This window comes from Benincasa hispida, chromosome 5, assembly GCF_027475165.1.
Source record: "Benincasa hispida cultivar pf3 chromosome 5, pf3_genome.v1.1, whole genome shotgun sequence".
In the NCBI taxonomy this organism is placed as follows: Eukaryota; Viridiplantae; Streptophyta; class Magnoliopsida; order Cucurbitales; family Cucurbitaceae; genus Benincasa; species Benincasa hispida.
In genome coordinates this window covers 18,123,584-18,138,547 of record NC_143482.1, presented here as the reverse complement: position 1 = coordinate 18,138,547, position 14,964 = coordinate 18,123,584, and positions in this window count along the sequence as shown.

Sequence of the window (14,964 nt, the reverse complement as noted above, 5' to 3'; positions counted from 1 at the left end):
TAACAAACTTTAAACATCAAACTTAAATACTAAAAAGATCAGATATTATAAGAAATATATTTAAAAAATCACTCAAATTAATGATTTTTTATTAAATAACAAAAAAAAAAAACTAAACCTTTTAAACTATAACGTCAAAGTTAAATAAAAAAAATGAAATAATATAAATAATTCATTCAATTAGGAATTTTTTATTAAAAACAAACAAAAATACTAAACTTTTTAACTAAAAAATTTTAAACAATACTAAAAAAAATTGGATATTATAAGAAATATATATATATATATATATATATATCATTCAAACTAATAATTTTGTATTAAATAACAAAAAAAAAATAAACCTTTTAAACTATAAACGTCAAAGTTAAATAAAAAAAAAATCAAATAGTATAAATTATCATTCAATTAGGATTTTTTATTAAAAAACAAACAAAAACACTAAATTTTTTAACAAAAAAAACTTTCAACATCAAACTTAAATACTAAAAAAATCAAATATTATAAGAAAGATATAAAAAAAATCACTCAAATTAATAATTTTGTATTAAAAAAATACTAAATTTTTTAAACTATAAACATCAAAGTTAAATAAATAAAAAATGAAATAGTATAAAAAATGAGACAGTTGCAAATATAGATATTCGACCCAAAGTATTAGCAGATATAACATAATATAAAAAAAAAAATACCAATATGGCCAAATTGAAATAGTTTATCAGTGAATTATTGTAGAAGTCTATTAGACCATATCACTAGTAAGAGTCTATCAATATAAGTCTATCACTAATAGACTTGGAGCCTATCAACGATAAAAGTCCATCGCTATAGACTTGTCTATATTTTTAATTTTTTTAAATGATGTTATACACTTATTATTCCTAAAAATGCTAACAATTGCAATTACTCATATTTTATTCATTCAATTAGGATTTTTTTTTTATTAAAAACAAACAAAATCTAATGCCTAAAATTCTAATACTAAATTTTGTTCAAAAGAAATATAAACCTAAAAATATAACACTAACAAAAATACTAATACTCAAATAACTAATATTTTAGTAAAAAACAACACTAATACTAATTTTTTTTTCAAGAAAAGCCAAACGTCAAAAATTCTAATATTAACAAAATTTAATATTATTTAAAATACAAAAGAAAACATTAACATGTTAGATTTAACATAATGTAAATAATAATATTAAACTATAGAGAAAAAATTACTAAGATCAACATATAAATATTCTTGAATTAAAAGACTATTAAAAAAATTAACATGGTAGATCTACTAATATCAATATATAAATAATATTAAAAACCTACTAACATCAATATACAAGGAATTAAAATAGTATATCTAGCATAATATAAATATAAAAAATTATTAAAAACAAAAATCTAATAGTAAATAAAAATTAAACTCACAAATTCAATAACAGACCTTTTTTTTTTTGTTATTTGTTATCCGGCAACAAAAACAACGAAAAAATAGAATAATATGAAAATATGAATCTATAACTTATTTTTTTAATTAAAAAATAAGAATTTAGTTGAATGAACATATATCTCTTTTTGGTTCTTTATTTTCCAAACAACAATAAAAATTATAAAAAAAATAATAATATGAGAATATGAACAAAATTTATAATTATTTTTTTTAAAAAAAATAGGAATTTAGTAGAGTGAATTGCAAACCTCATAATTTGATAGACGAATGTGGAAAATAAGAAGATTTAGTAACAATTTTTTTAAGAAGAAGAGGGAAAAACGTCCGGATAGAAAGTAATCACACATGAAAGATAAGAAGAGAGTGGGAGGAAGTGAGTAATTTGAAGAGAGTGAATAATCTGAGAGGAAAGATAAGAAGAGAGGAAGAGCAAGGGTAATTTGAGAGGAAGAGAGTAATGTGAAGAAGTGAGTGAGGGAGGCTTCTATTTGAAAGGACATAGGTCAAGTTTTGAAAACTCGTTCCATGAGTAAGTAGGTGTGCTGATTAATTGCCGTGAGCATGGAGCAAGTGATCTGATTAAAGGTGGATGCAGTAGATCGAGACTTGAGAAGGGTTGCAAGCTCGACACGTGGCCGGCGACAGGGAATCTTGATAGTCAGGCAACATGTTGAGTGTTGGAAACTTGTCGAGACTACGAGTCTCGACAAGGAGCATGTTGAAGGTTGAAGACTCGACATCATTTAAAAAAAAATTTGACCCTCGAACGCCTAAAAAGACTGCCACACTACCATAAATTTCTAAATATTTTTTAAAATACCCTATTTTGCTAATTATCTTTCCAAATTGCAATATTAAAATGAAGCATCCTTTTAAATATAAGAAAATAAACCAAAATATTTACAAATATTGCAAAATTTCATTGTGTACCTGTGATAAATCGTGATGAACCAGATAGACTACTATCTGTGTCTATCTATGTCATGATAGATACGAATAGTAGTCTATCGCGGTCTATCGTAAATAGACGGTGATATGTTGCTGTTATTTATAAATATTTTTAGAAATTTTATCATTTATAATAATTTTCCTATTAAAAATGGTGCACCAAAGCACAAAGATGGGTAAGCTATATGCACCCAAATATTATTAAATTTCTATTATTATTATTTATTTATTTATTTATTATATTATTATTATTATTATTATTATTATTATTAATAAGTTTTGGACTATTTACAAATATAGTAAAATGAGTCAAAATATTTATAAATATAGCAAAATATTATTGTCTATGAGTGATAGACATCATCTATCATTGATAGATACGGATACATATCTATCAATATCTATCACCAATAGATTGTGAACTTTTACCATATTTAAAAATATTTTCAATAGTTTTTTCATTTAAAACAATTTTCCTTAAGTTGTTTTTAGTTGTTTAATGATTTATTTAATACAATAGAGATGAGAGGATTTGAGTTACAACTTTGAGATTTTTAACACTCATATATTGACTTAGGTTAATTCTAACATAAATTTAATATCTGTAAATTTATAAGATATTTAGTAGTGTCTTTAATATATATATATATATATTTGAATTTTGAATTTTTTATACATCCAAATTAAATGTATGAAATTTGAATGTGAAATATTAAATGTTTGAAATACATTAAATATTTTTATTTGAATCAGCATAAAAAAATGCTCCGAAGTTAATTAACATAAAAAATAAATAAATATTTTAAGATTAAAATATTAATTGAAAGTAATAAAATTAAAAAATTGTAACTGAAATTAATTAAATAAATATAAATTAACTAAAGTATTGATATTAAATAATTAAATTTATACTTATCAGAGATGATAGTATAGATTATTATTGAAAATATAGTTAGGAATAATTTATTAAGTTTGAAAAATATATTTATATCAATAATTAATGATGATTAATTAATAAATTAGGCTATATTTTTACTTGTCCTTTCATGTACAAAAGTTTTAACTAATATCCGGTGTCTTAAAAAATTGAATTACTTTATAAGCTGTCCAAATAATAATATACCTGCTTTTTTAATATATACCTAATAAAAAAAGAAAATCTTAAAACAAACAATAATATATTCAATGTTTTCCTCATTATCAATTGCAGAAAACTCATGAAACAAGCAATGCTTAATAGTTCAATATGCAAATTATGAAATACTAATTAAGTATTTGACTCTTAAAATTATACCAAAAATGTTTTTTACAATTTTTAATGTCACTTTTGACTCTGTAATTATACACTATGAAAATAGTTTTTGAAATGTTATTAACCTAATATGTTAGGTCTCTTTGATAACTATTTTGTTTTTGAAAATTAAGCCTATGAACATTACTTGTATCTTTAAATTTCTTCATTTGTTATTTACTTTTCATCAAGGTTTAGAAAACCAGACCAAATTTTGAGAATTAAAAAAGTAGTCTTCAAAAAATTGTTTATGTTTTTAAAATTTGACTAAGAATTACTTAAGATGCAAATCATTGTAAGAATTGTGGATGAAATATGCTTAATTTTCAAAATCAAAAAATAAAAAAAATTAACAAATAGGGCCTTATAAAATGAGTTAAAAATAGAAACATGTTCGTTGGGTCACCAAGGTTACTATAATTTGAACTAGTAATTTTGAATACATTTTGATATTAAATTTGTAAATTTAGATTTTGAGCCTCTAATTAGATGAAATAACATAAATAAAAGAGAAATTGTTTTAAACAACAAAACTACTGAAAATATTTATAAATAATAATAAAATATTACAGTTTATCTACGATAAATCGCAATAGACTATTATTTATGTCTATCATAACATAGATAGTAGTCTATTGTGGTCTATCGTATTCTATCGTAGATAGACAGTGAAATTTACTATATTTATAAATATTTTGGTTCATTTTCCTATATTTGAAAACAACCCTAGATAAAAATTATTCCTATGTTCTAAACTAATATCATCATACAACAACAAAAAATATAGAATGCTACCTTCTTTCTTGCTTTATTTGAAAGTGAATTTTTGTTAAAATCATTATTATCACATTCAAAATTGTTCTAAAATATTCATATAATCACTTGAAATGAATTTAATATTTAATCTCATATTTATAGATATAATTTTTATAACATCAATATTAATTTTAAATTATACATACAAGTTTCAAAATGATTTGATAACACATTTATTTCATTTCGATTATTTCAGGATAATAAAGAATCCTTTCACACCACAAGTTTTTGTTTAGAAAAGAGCACATTTTCTAACAACTATTGTTGATGAAGTGACACATTAGCAAAATGCCAAACGTGACATGCTGGTTTGTAATTATATATAACACATTATCCAGTTGACAGCTTATATATATATATATATATATATTATCCTGATTTACTGATAAAAAATATTTTTAGTTTTCAAAATTTTATGAAAATAAAAATTGGTCCTGAAATTTAATTAATAATATTTTAATTACTCTAGTTTAAATAAGTAACAATTTAATCAATGATTTGTAAATTTTTTATTTCTATTGTGAAAAATATTATAAGATATACCACATGTAGATCATGAATTAATTGGAGATCAAATTTTCTTTTATATATAAACTATAAAAATTAAGTTATTACATATTAAAAATTGATAAGATATTTCATGATAAAGACTAGATCTTACAAATTTTAAAGTATGAGAACAAAATTGCTATTCATTAAAATTTAGATACTAAGGCTCCGTTTGGTAATTATTTTGTTTTTGAAAATTAAGCCTATGGATACTACTTTCATCTCCAAATTTCTTTTTTTGTTATTTACTTTTGACCAATAGTTTAAAAAACTAAGCCAAATTTTGATAATAAAAAAAGTTAGCTTTAAAAAATTGTTTTTGTTTTTAGAATTTTGCTTAGAATTCAACCATTGGACTTAAGAAATATGTAAATCATGATAATAAATGTAGATAATATAGGTTTACTTTTCAAAAACAAAAATAAAAGAACAAAATAGTTACCAAACGAGACCTAAATTATTACAAAATAAAAAATACACAGATTAAATCATTAGCAACTAAAATTTATAGGTAAATTATCCCATAATCAATTCTGCTCAAGTATAAAGTTTAGATAAATAGGTTGAATTAAAATTCTGGTGTGCAGAGCTTTGGTTAAAGTTTAAAGTTTCAATATAGTTTTACAGTTTCAAGTTAATTTCAATTTGATTTCTACCATTTGGATTCAGTTTCAATTTAGGCAAAAGTTTATATTCGAACTCTTTGATTTAGTTAAACTTTATAAAGAATTATGCTGTTATCTTCGTTAATTTTTCTTTGAGCAATGATCGATGCATTTAACTCATATGTTCTCCATATTTTTACTATACAAAAAAGAAATTAAAAAATTAATTTTAAAAAAAATAAAATTGTCACGTGGTAATATTTGGGATGTAAAATAGGTGCATCCAAGAGAACAACGAAGATTTTTCTTTTTCCCTTAATAATTCTGTTAGTCCACCGAATTGTAATTTAGTAACGAATAAAAGCAAATAAATAGGATTTCTAAGTAAAACACAGACGACTGATTTAACCAAACCATAGTAACTAGTTACACTAAAAAATTTCAATTATAAAATAATGGTCAATGGGAATGGATAAATTAGTAATTTAATACAAAAAGCAAGATAAAGAAGTACGTGTAGTAATATGATAAAATTTGAAAGACTAAATTATAAAGCTGGTCTCTATAATTTGAAGAAATTTAGAATTTAGTCCATATAATTTTAAAATAAGAATTTAATCTTGATGGTTTGATAAAACTCCATAAATAGTCCATTGATTTGATCAAATCTCCATAAATAGTCCTCATTAGCGAGATTATTCATGAAGTTTTATCAAACAATTGAAACTAAATTCTAATTATAAACTATAAGATCTAAATTCGGTCCCAATGAGTTTGTGTTAGTGGTATTGACATGACTTTCGTATCTAGAGGTCGGAGAAAAACTTAGTGCTGTTCAAATTGCATCTATTTTCATGCGGTCTAGATAGTTCAACAAAAAATCGTCACGTCACAAATAAATTTTTTTTTTAATTTTAAAAATAGCTCTTTTAAAAGGAATGGATAATTGAACTATTATGTATCTATAAAAGGAAATGAATAAATATGGCCCAAAACAGAAAAGTATCAAAGGAATGGGGAACCATAAATATAGGTCAAGAGAATGGAGTGGTGGTGAGTTTTGAACCTCATTTTTGTACAAGGGGGAAAGTAAGTGGAAGTCGCTTATGGGAATTATTCAAGAACTTTAAAGAAATTAGGAAAATGCTTGTGGCTGTTGCTTGTTGAAGGCCTTGGCTTTACGTGGCTTAAGCCAAGCCTTCAACTTTTCGCCTTTCTTTTCCTAACTGCCACACCCTAAGCCTTTGGCTCCCACAACTCCCTACCCTACTTTGCTCTATGTCCATCACAATGCCACAACTTTTTTTTCTTTTCGATTCTACGTGGATCCTTCTAAATAACACCTTCTCTTATACTATTTTTTAAATATCTCCCAACTACAAAATAGGTTTGGTTAATAGGTCATTGTAGTTTTAAGTTTCGTTTCAATTTTAGTACGAAAATTTAAATGATATTGAATTTAGTACCTACAATTTGGATGTAGGGTGTGCTTGAATTAAACTCTTTCTTTTATACGTGAATTTGATCAAGCGTGCTATGTTTGATAGTGTTAGTGCATTGATATTGGCTATATTTTATGACAAGCAAGATGTCAGGCATTATGCTTGATATATATTATCCCTAGTTGTGTTAAGCATGTTGTTCCATTTTTTGTGGAATCTGTCGGGAAATATTTTCTTTATTTACATTTGTATTGTTTTATTATCTAGTTTGAAGATTTTGGTCCGTATTTGTTTTCTTAACAAAAGAAGTTACTATTTATTTGCATATTTGTTTTCTTACCAAAAAAGTACCATCTTATAGATTTAGTATCTGAAAATTTTTAAGATATTTAGCGAAAGTTTAAGATGCATTCTAAAGTCACTATATGAGTTTTTGCTATAGTCATTTAAACTAAGCTGCAATCTCAATAACTCGTAGAAGTGTATAAGTTTCGAGAAGAGTTTTATAAATTTTCCTCGAGGTGTTCTTTAGATTATCTCGATGTGAAATTGAGGTTTGGAGAGGGGGAGTCACACTTAGGTCCTATGCTATCGGTTTGAAGTGCTTTTCTTACAAGACACGGAAAGACTGTGACAACAGCTGATAGAGGTCACACAATTATAAAAAGCCTAAGTTATAGTACACTAAAAGATAAGTTGTGCACGAGTCTTTGGGGTTGATACCCTAAATCTCGTGGTCTTGTAGTTTGTAATTTTTATTTGTACAAACAGATTATTTATTTAATAAAATAAGTTTTATTTTATTTAACATTTAGTTGCATTAACCCAAATAAACTAAGATCCAAGGTTATTTGGTGTAGCTTAAATATGTATGTGGCGATATACAAATGGATCATGTTTAAGTAATAATATAAACAGTTCGTAGTAGATGTATAAGATTGGGTACCTTATTCTTGTGACACTACGGATATGACCTGCTTTGTAATTGTTACAATTGTTGTAAAGTGTTACAAATGATCTAAACCTGATCATTCATGTGAAGACATGTGAGTGGGAGTATCTTATACAAAGAGTTTGTATAAGATTGGACAACGAAATGTTCAGTCTCTTTTTATAACGCCATTACTAGAGGAGACTTACTTTTCACTAGAATGAGCATAGGTGACTTGATCTTAATCCTGAGTGAGTTATGAACTCCTGCCTATGAGGGTGATCCATTAATTTGCATGGGTGAGAGTGGCCAGATATGCCGACTCAATATGCTTACCATTTTTGGAGATTCGTCTGATTAGGGAGCTGGGAACAAAGCTACACAAGATGAAATTCACTCCTTCCCATTGTTAGGGTAAGTAGATAGATTGTCTCCTTGGAAGCCGAATACGTAGCGGCTTGTGAAGCAGCTAAAGAGGCTGCTTGGCTGAGGAAGTTCCTTACAGATTTGGAAGTTGATCCAAATATTGATTTGCCGATCACTCTTTATTGTGATAACAGTGAGGCTGTGGAAAATTCGAAGGAGCCTTGAAGTCATCATCGAGGTAAGCACATAGAACGAAAATATCACCTGATCAGGGAGATTGTGTGTCGCGGTGATGTGATAGTTGAGCAGATCACATTGGAGTACAACGTTGCTGATCCCTTTACAAAGGCCCTCACTGCTAAAGTTTTCGAGGGTCACCTGGAGAGTCTAGGTCAGTGAGACATGCGACATCTTGTCTAGGGCAAGTGGGAGATGATACTGGGGTATGCCCTAGTTTATTGTATATTGTACATTTTTATATTTTATTGTACATTAGTCTCCCGAGTCATTAGGACAAGTGGGAGATTGTTGGAATTGGTGTCCTAATTCTCTCGAAATCTCGTTGTTTTGTAAAGATACACATTGTTAAATAAAATAAGTGTTATTTAATTTTAGCATTTACTCATATCCAATAAACAAAGCTTCTTGGTTATGTTATGTGAACTTAAACATGTATATGTGATATACAAGTGGATCATGCCTTAAGTGATAACCTAAATCGGTCTGTAGTATAAAGATTAAGGTAGGATACTTGATTCTGGTGAACTACATATACGACCTACTTTGTAGAGGTTTGCAAGTGTTGCAAACTACTACAGATGGTAGATCCTGACCATTCACGTGGAGACGTGGAGCGGGAGTGTCCTATACAAAGAGTTTGTATAAGACCTAGACCACGAGATGACTACATTATGTATATAACACCGTTGATACTAAAGACTTGCATCTCACCTAAACGACCATAGGTGACACGACCTCAATCCTGAGTGTTTTGGAAACTCCTACCTTTTAGGGCGGTCCTTTAATTAGTATGAGTGAGAGTGGCCAGATTGCCAACTCAACATACCTACCTTTTTGGAGACTTATCTGATCTGGGAGCTGGGAACTCAATCCACAATATGGAATTCACTCCTTTCCTGAAGCAGGAATAAGTAGAGAGATTGCTCCCTTAAGGGCTGATTCCGGGGCTTAAACATAGTGGCCACAACTTCTCTTTAGAAGAGAAGACTTAGTCATAGTATGACTATGCTTTATGTTCATTAGAGAGATCAGTAGTACTTAAGGAGACAAATGTAACTACTGGGGTATAACGGTTATTGGCTCAGCTGTACTTATGAGCGATCTGTGAAGGGTTGTCGCACTGCTCATTGGTTAAGATGGACACATAATTATCTGTAGTGAGAAGAGTTCAGCTGTCGATCTTTAGTGGAGTGCCTGGCAGTTAACGGATGGTGGATCCCGTAACTAAAAAGTTTAGTCAGTTATTCACGTACCGTTGGAGTTTTAGATCTACAGGTCCATGAAGTCCCCTTGGTAGCTTGGATTCATGTTGAAGGATCAAGTTCTTGGTGTTGATTTGAAATGTTCAAATTGACAAGAGGTATTTTGATTATATGTGATATAATCGGTATGATGTATAAGATACATCTAGTGGAGGATTGAAGTAAATGAGATTTACATTAAGTACCATGGAATAGAAAAAGAACTATGGTTTATATGTTTCATGAGATGAAATATTAAAACTATAGGTTATAAATATAGTATGATAAGTTGGTTATCATTTATATTTATAATAATATTAATTATTAGATAATTAATACTTTTTCTTTTAAATAACCAAATGTAGTGGGTGGTTATTGATCATGGTAACCGTGAGTTTAAAAGGAAATCGGTTTCCTATTTTAAAAAGAGGGGGTTTTTACAAAAGTTTGAATTTTTTTTTTTTGAGTTTTCTCTACGGCGAAAAGAAACTCACGAAAGTCGTCAAGTAAATACAGTTTTACTAAATGACGGCTGGGCGAGCTAAATGATCGTGCAGGTGCTAGCTAAACGATCGTGTAATGTTTACTAAACGATTGCATAACTTTGCTAGATGATCGTTGGCCTAAGGTAAACAATCGTGTAGAATTAACCGAGCTAAACGATAGAGCTAAACGATCACATAGCTTTTGCTGGACGATCACATAGTTTCATCTAAACGATTGGGCATCGACCTATACAATAGGTCTTCGACTTCTCCCATTTGCCCAGTCGTGTACGCGATCGTTCTTTCCTCCGTTCGTCTGCCTCACACCAAGTCCGAACAGAGCCCACCCTCTGGATTCTCACACCGAGAATACCAAGGTCACCTTGTTGGTGCTGTCAGACTCAACTTGACACCATCGAGATTTTCTGGAGGCCGTTCATGGTGCTGCAGAGGTCTTTTGCTGTTGTAGAGGAGTTCGTGATCGAGGAGATCGTTAAGGACGAGCGCGAAGTGTTTGTGCGGTGTTGGGGTAGATCAAGCGCTCGTGGTTGCTGCTGTTCGATCAGAGTCGCGCATTAGAGCGTGGAGACATTTCTGCATATGTGCGTAGAGTTTTCTTTATGCATTTGTCGTTCATGCTGTAATTTCTAGAATTATTTATATAACCGTTTGTTTGAAGCTGACTGTAAATGATTTGTTGATTCATAATTGTAATTTGGAATTGTCTTGCTTCCACTGCTCACGAAAATCATCGTTTCAATTTCCTTCAGCTCAAGCGTCACTGAGCGATTCGTCAATTTCCTGTTCAAAATTCATAATTAATTTCCTCCTTCTTGCATTCTCCGTTGGAGGGAAGTATTTCTTCATGAACTTTTCCACTACTTATTCCCACGATGTTATCTCCCCTGGTTCGAGAGAATCAGCTCGTTTTCTTTCTTGATCGCATAAGGAAAATGGGAACAGCGTTAGTCGAACCTTCTCAACGGAGATATTTGGGAACACAAAAGTGTTGCAGGTTTCAATAAAAATCCGGAGATGGGTGTGCAGATCCTCGCCACGCCTTCTACAAAACCGTCCGACCGTTTGAATCATCTGCAACATAACCGGTTTCATTTCAAACCTCGACCTGTCCAGGGCTGGCCTCATGATTCCTGGGGGAAATCATATAGATTGGGCGACGCATAGTCACGAATGGGTCTATTGCAATCGCGCCAGGAGGATGGGGTTGGCCATTATATTATTTGCATTTGCGGCCCTTTCTTCCAGTTGTTCTGCCATTCTTGGGGTTCTGTCTTGTTGTTTTTGGTAGTTGTCTCTCAATCTTCGTCGGAACGTTCTTTCAATCTCTGGGTCGTAATTCGCCAGAGATTGAAACCTGCAAAGAAAATAAAAAAAAAATATTGTTAGCACAATGTATTGTAGAAGTCCCTGGAAATGACGCCAAAAACTTGATGCGTGTTATTATGCGATGAAATAATGGTAAAAAATGCGATGGTGGAAAATACGTTGTACATGTAAGTTTTCTCAACAAGATCCAAGTATAAATCCTACTGAGTTGCCTGGTAAGCCCAGGGTCGAACTCAGGGACTAAGGAAAACAATATGTGATGGTAATTTTTTAGATCACTTTGCGGTAACAAATAAATCAAGGGGTTGGTTGGTTTGTTGTTTACAGTATAAAGTGTATACGGTAGAGTTGAGAAAAGAGTTAATATTATGAAAGATGCAATGAGTATGCGGGGGAACGGGTTGAGAAGGGGTTTAGCTAACACTTCCTAGGATTGCGTTCATGTTATGCGATCATGCTACACACATACAATATCAAATCATCTCTCAATGCAAATGCTACGACTTCTAGTTTTAAAATGCATGCGATATATGCGATGATGTCTATAGGACTTACATCTAAGCCTCTATTCTTGTCTATGCGATAACGAATGACACACACATATACAAGGCGACCACATACTACCATAACCTATCTATAGGGTGCATGCGATGCTTGTTGGCAAACAGAGCTTATCTCTAAGACCCTATCTCTTGCTTATGCAGATCTAATCTTGCTCTCTCGAGTCTAGATTCTAACCTAGCTCTCTCAAGTCTTAGGTTCTTTCTTTAGACTCTCTCTCGAGTAGCTCTAAAGGGTGTTGGGCACAACATAAGATAAGATGATCGCATGCAATGAAGATCCTAGGTCATGTTAGCTAAGTACTTCTCAACCCATTCGATAGTTTTAGCTAATCATGCGTATTTTAAAGAGAGTGAAAGGATGTAGAAAAGCAAGTTCCATTATATATATATATATAATCGAAGTACAGAATGACAATACGAAATAAAAATAAAGAACCTGGTAGCAATTTCTTACTTCCCAAGGCTTTTACACTATTCTTCTCTATTATGATCAAAAGATATTCTTGCTCTCGCAAGAGTTACCCCTCTCTCTATTTTTCCACGCTCCCTGGCATTCTCTTGAGCTGACCAGGACGATCTTCTGGCATCTTTTCTCTTCTCTCGCTTCCGCGAAAACTAAGAACAAGGCTAACTATCATCTATATGGTGAACTCTAAACTGGGCTAACTGCTTTAATGAACGTGGCCTTCGGTATTTATAGAGCTTCAGGGTGAAAAGCTTCTTCTCTCTTATGATTGCACTAATGGGATGGCATTAATTCTCTGTCTGATGCGTCGAATAATTTTCACTGAAAAGTTGAGTGTACTTGCTACAGTATGTCGTTAACGGCTTGTCAACTTAATTCGAAATCGACCGTCATCAGCTTTTTGTCCCAGCGTGATTTATTAAGCTTTCACCCAGATGCGCCCACTTGATACGCCGGGTCTGTACGGCCACCTTCTTGAGTAGATTTTCGCGAGCGCAAATGATCGCTTAGCCTTGCGATCACAATCCCTTAATGCATTCGACGTTAATTTCTTCAAATCGCATTTCCACCTTGCGTCAACGCATTTTCCTGCATAAAATACATAAGAACTTTGCGCTGTAATAACGTGCAATTCTGCCCATTATCACATGCGCATGCTTTCAAGTAATTTCTTCATGAAAGATTATAACATTTATAATACATGATACATGAATAATTGCACAACCTAGGTGGGTTTTTAACTATATGATAAACACTTTGACATATAAGATCCATACATCACATGTAGAAGCAATAAAGGTTGATGAACCAGGTAAAATTGCCTTAAAACACAAAAAGGAAAGCTAACTATTACAAAGACAAGGAGTCCCCAGTTCAAACTGGCGAACTGGGTCTTCAACCGCTCAGCAAAGCATCGCTTCTCCAACCATCCATCGTGTACTAAGCATCCTACGATCATCTACACGATAAAATAAACGCTTCGTTCTGTACTAAGCACCCTACGATCATCTACACGATAAAATAAACGCTTCGTTCTATCGCTTACTAGTACTCCTAGAGTTAAACGATCTTTTAGTATTACTATATGATCGTCTAGAAAAATCCAAACGATCGTTGAGCTTTTACTACACGATCGTGTACCTTTATTAAGCGATGAAGCCTGAAGTACACAATTGTTTAGCGCGCTCCACACAACGGTTCCTTCCGTGATCGTCTAAGCGACTACGATGTCGTGAAGCACCATCGCCTAAGCAATCGCATAGCTAGCATCTCCGTATCGCATACGCACGATCGCATAGGTAGTAACTAAGCGATAAAGCTTGCTAACTGATGCTTGGTTTTTGTGAAGTGAAATTATGGATGATATGTGATGGTGGAATTGCGTTGAGAACTCAAGTTTCCTCAGCAGAATCCAAGTGTAAACTCCACTGAGTTTCTTGGTAAGTCCAGGGTCGAACTCAGGGACTTGTGGAAACAGGTTGCATTGGTAATTTTTAGGAAAACTTTGCGGTAAACAAATAAATCAATAGTTGTTGAAGTTTTTTTTTTGCGGTAATGAAAAGTAAACAAATGTGGCGGAGTTTGAAAAGAGTTGATAAAATGGAAGATGTGATGAGTATGTGGTGAACGGGTTGAGAAAGAGTTCTGCGAATACTTCCTAGAATGCGTTCATGCTTTGCGATCATGCAACATGCATACAATAGTAAACCACCTCTCGGTGTGAATGCCATGACTTCTAAGGCTAGAATGCATGCAATGTACGTGCAAAGATGTTTATAGGGCCTACACATAAACCTCTAATTCTTGTCTATGCGATGATACACAAACAAGGAGACCACATATCATCATTCCCATTTCTAGGATGCATGCGATGCAAGTTGGCAAATGGAGCTTATCTCTAAGTCATTATCTCTTGTTTATGCAGTTCTAATCTGACTTTCTTGAGCCTAGATTCTGACCTGACCTTCTCAAGCCTAGACCTGTCCTTAGACTACCCTCTCGAGTATCTCTAATGAGCGAATGAAGCACACATAAATACAAGATAATCGCAAGCAATTAAGATCCTAGGTCATGTTAGCTTAGTTCTTCTCAACCCATTCAACTAATTTAGCTACTCATGCATGCTAAGAGAGTGAATAGATGTAGAATAAGAACTTCCATTGTATAAATATAAAGATGAAGTACAAGACAACAATGCAAGAATAGAATAAAGAGCCTGGTAGCAATC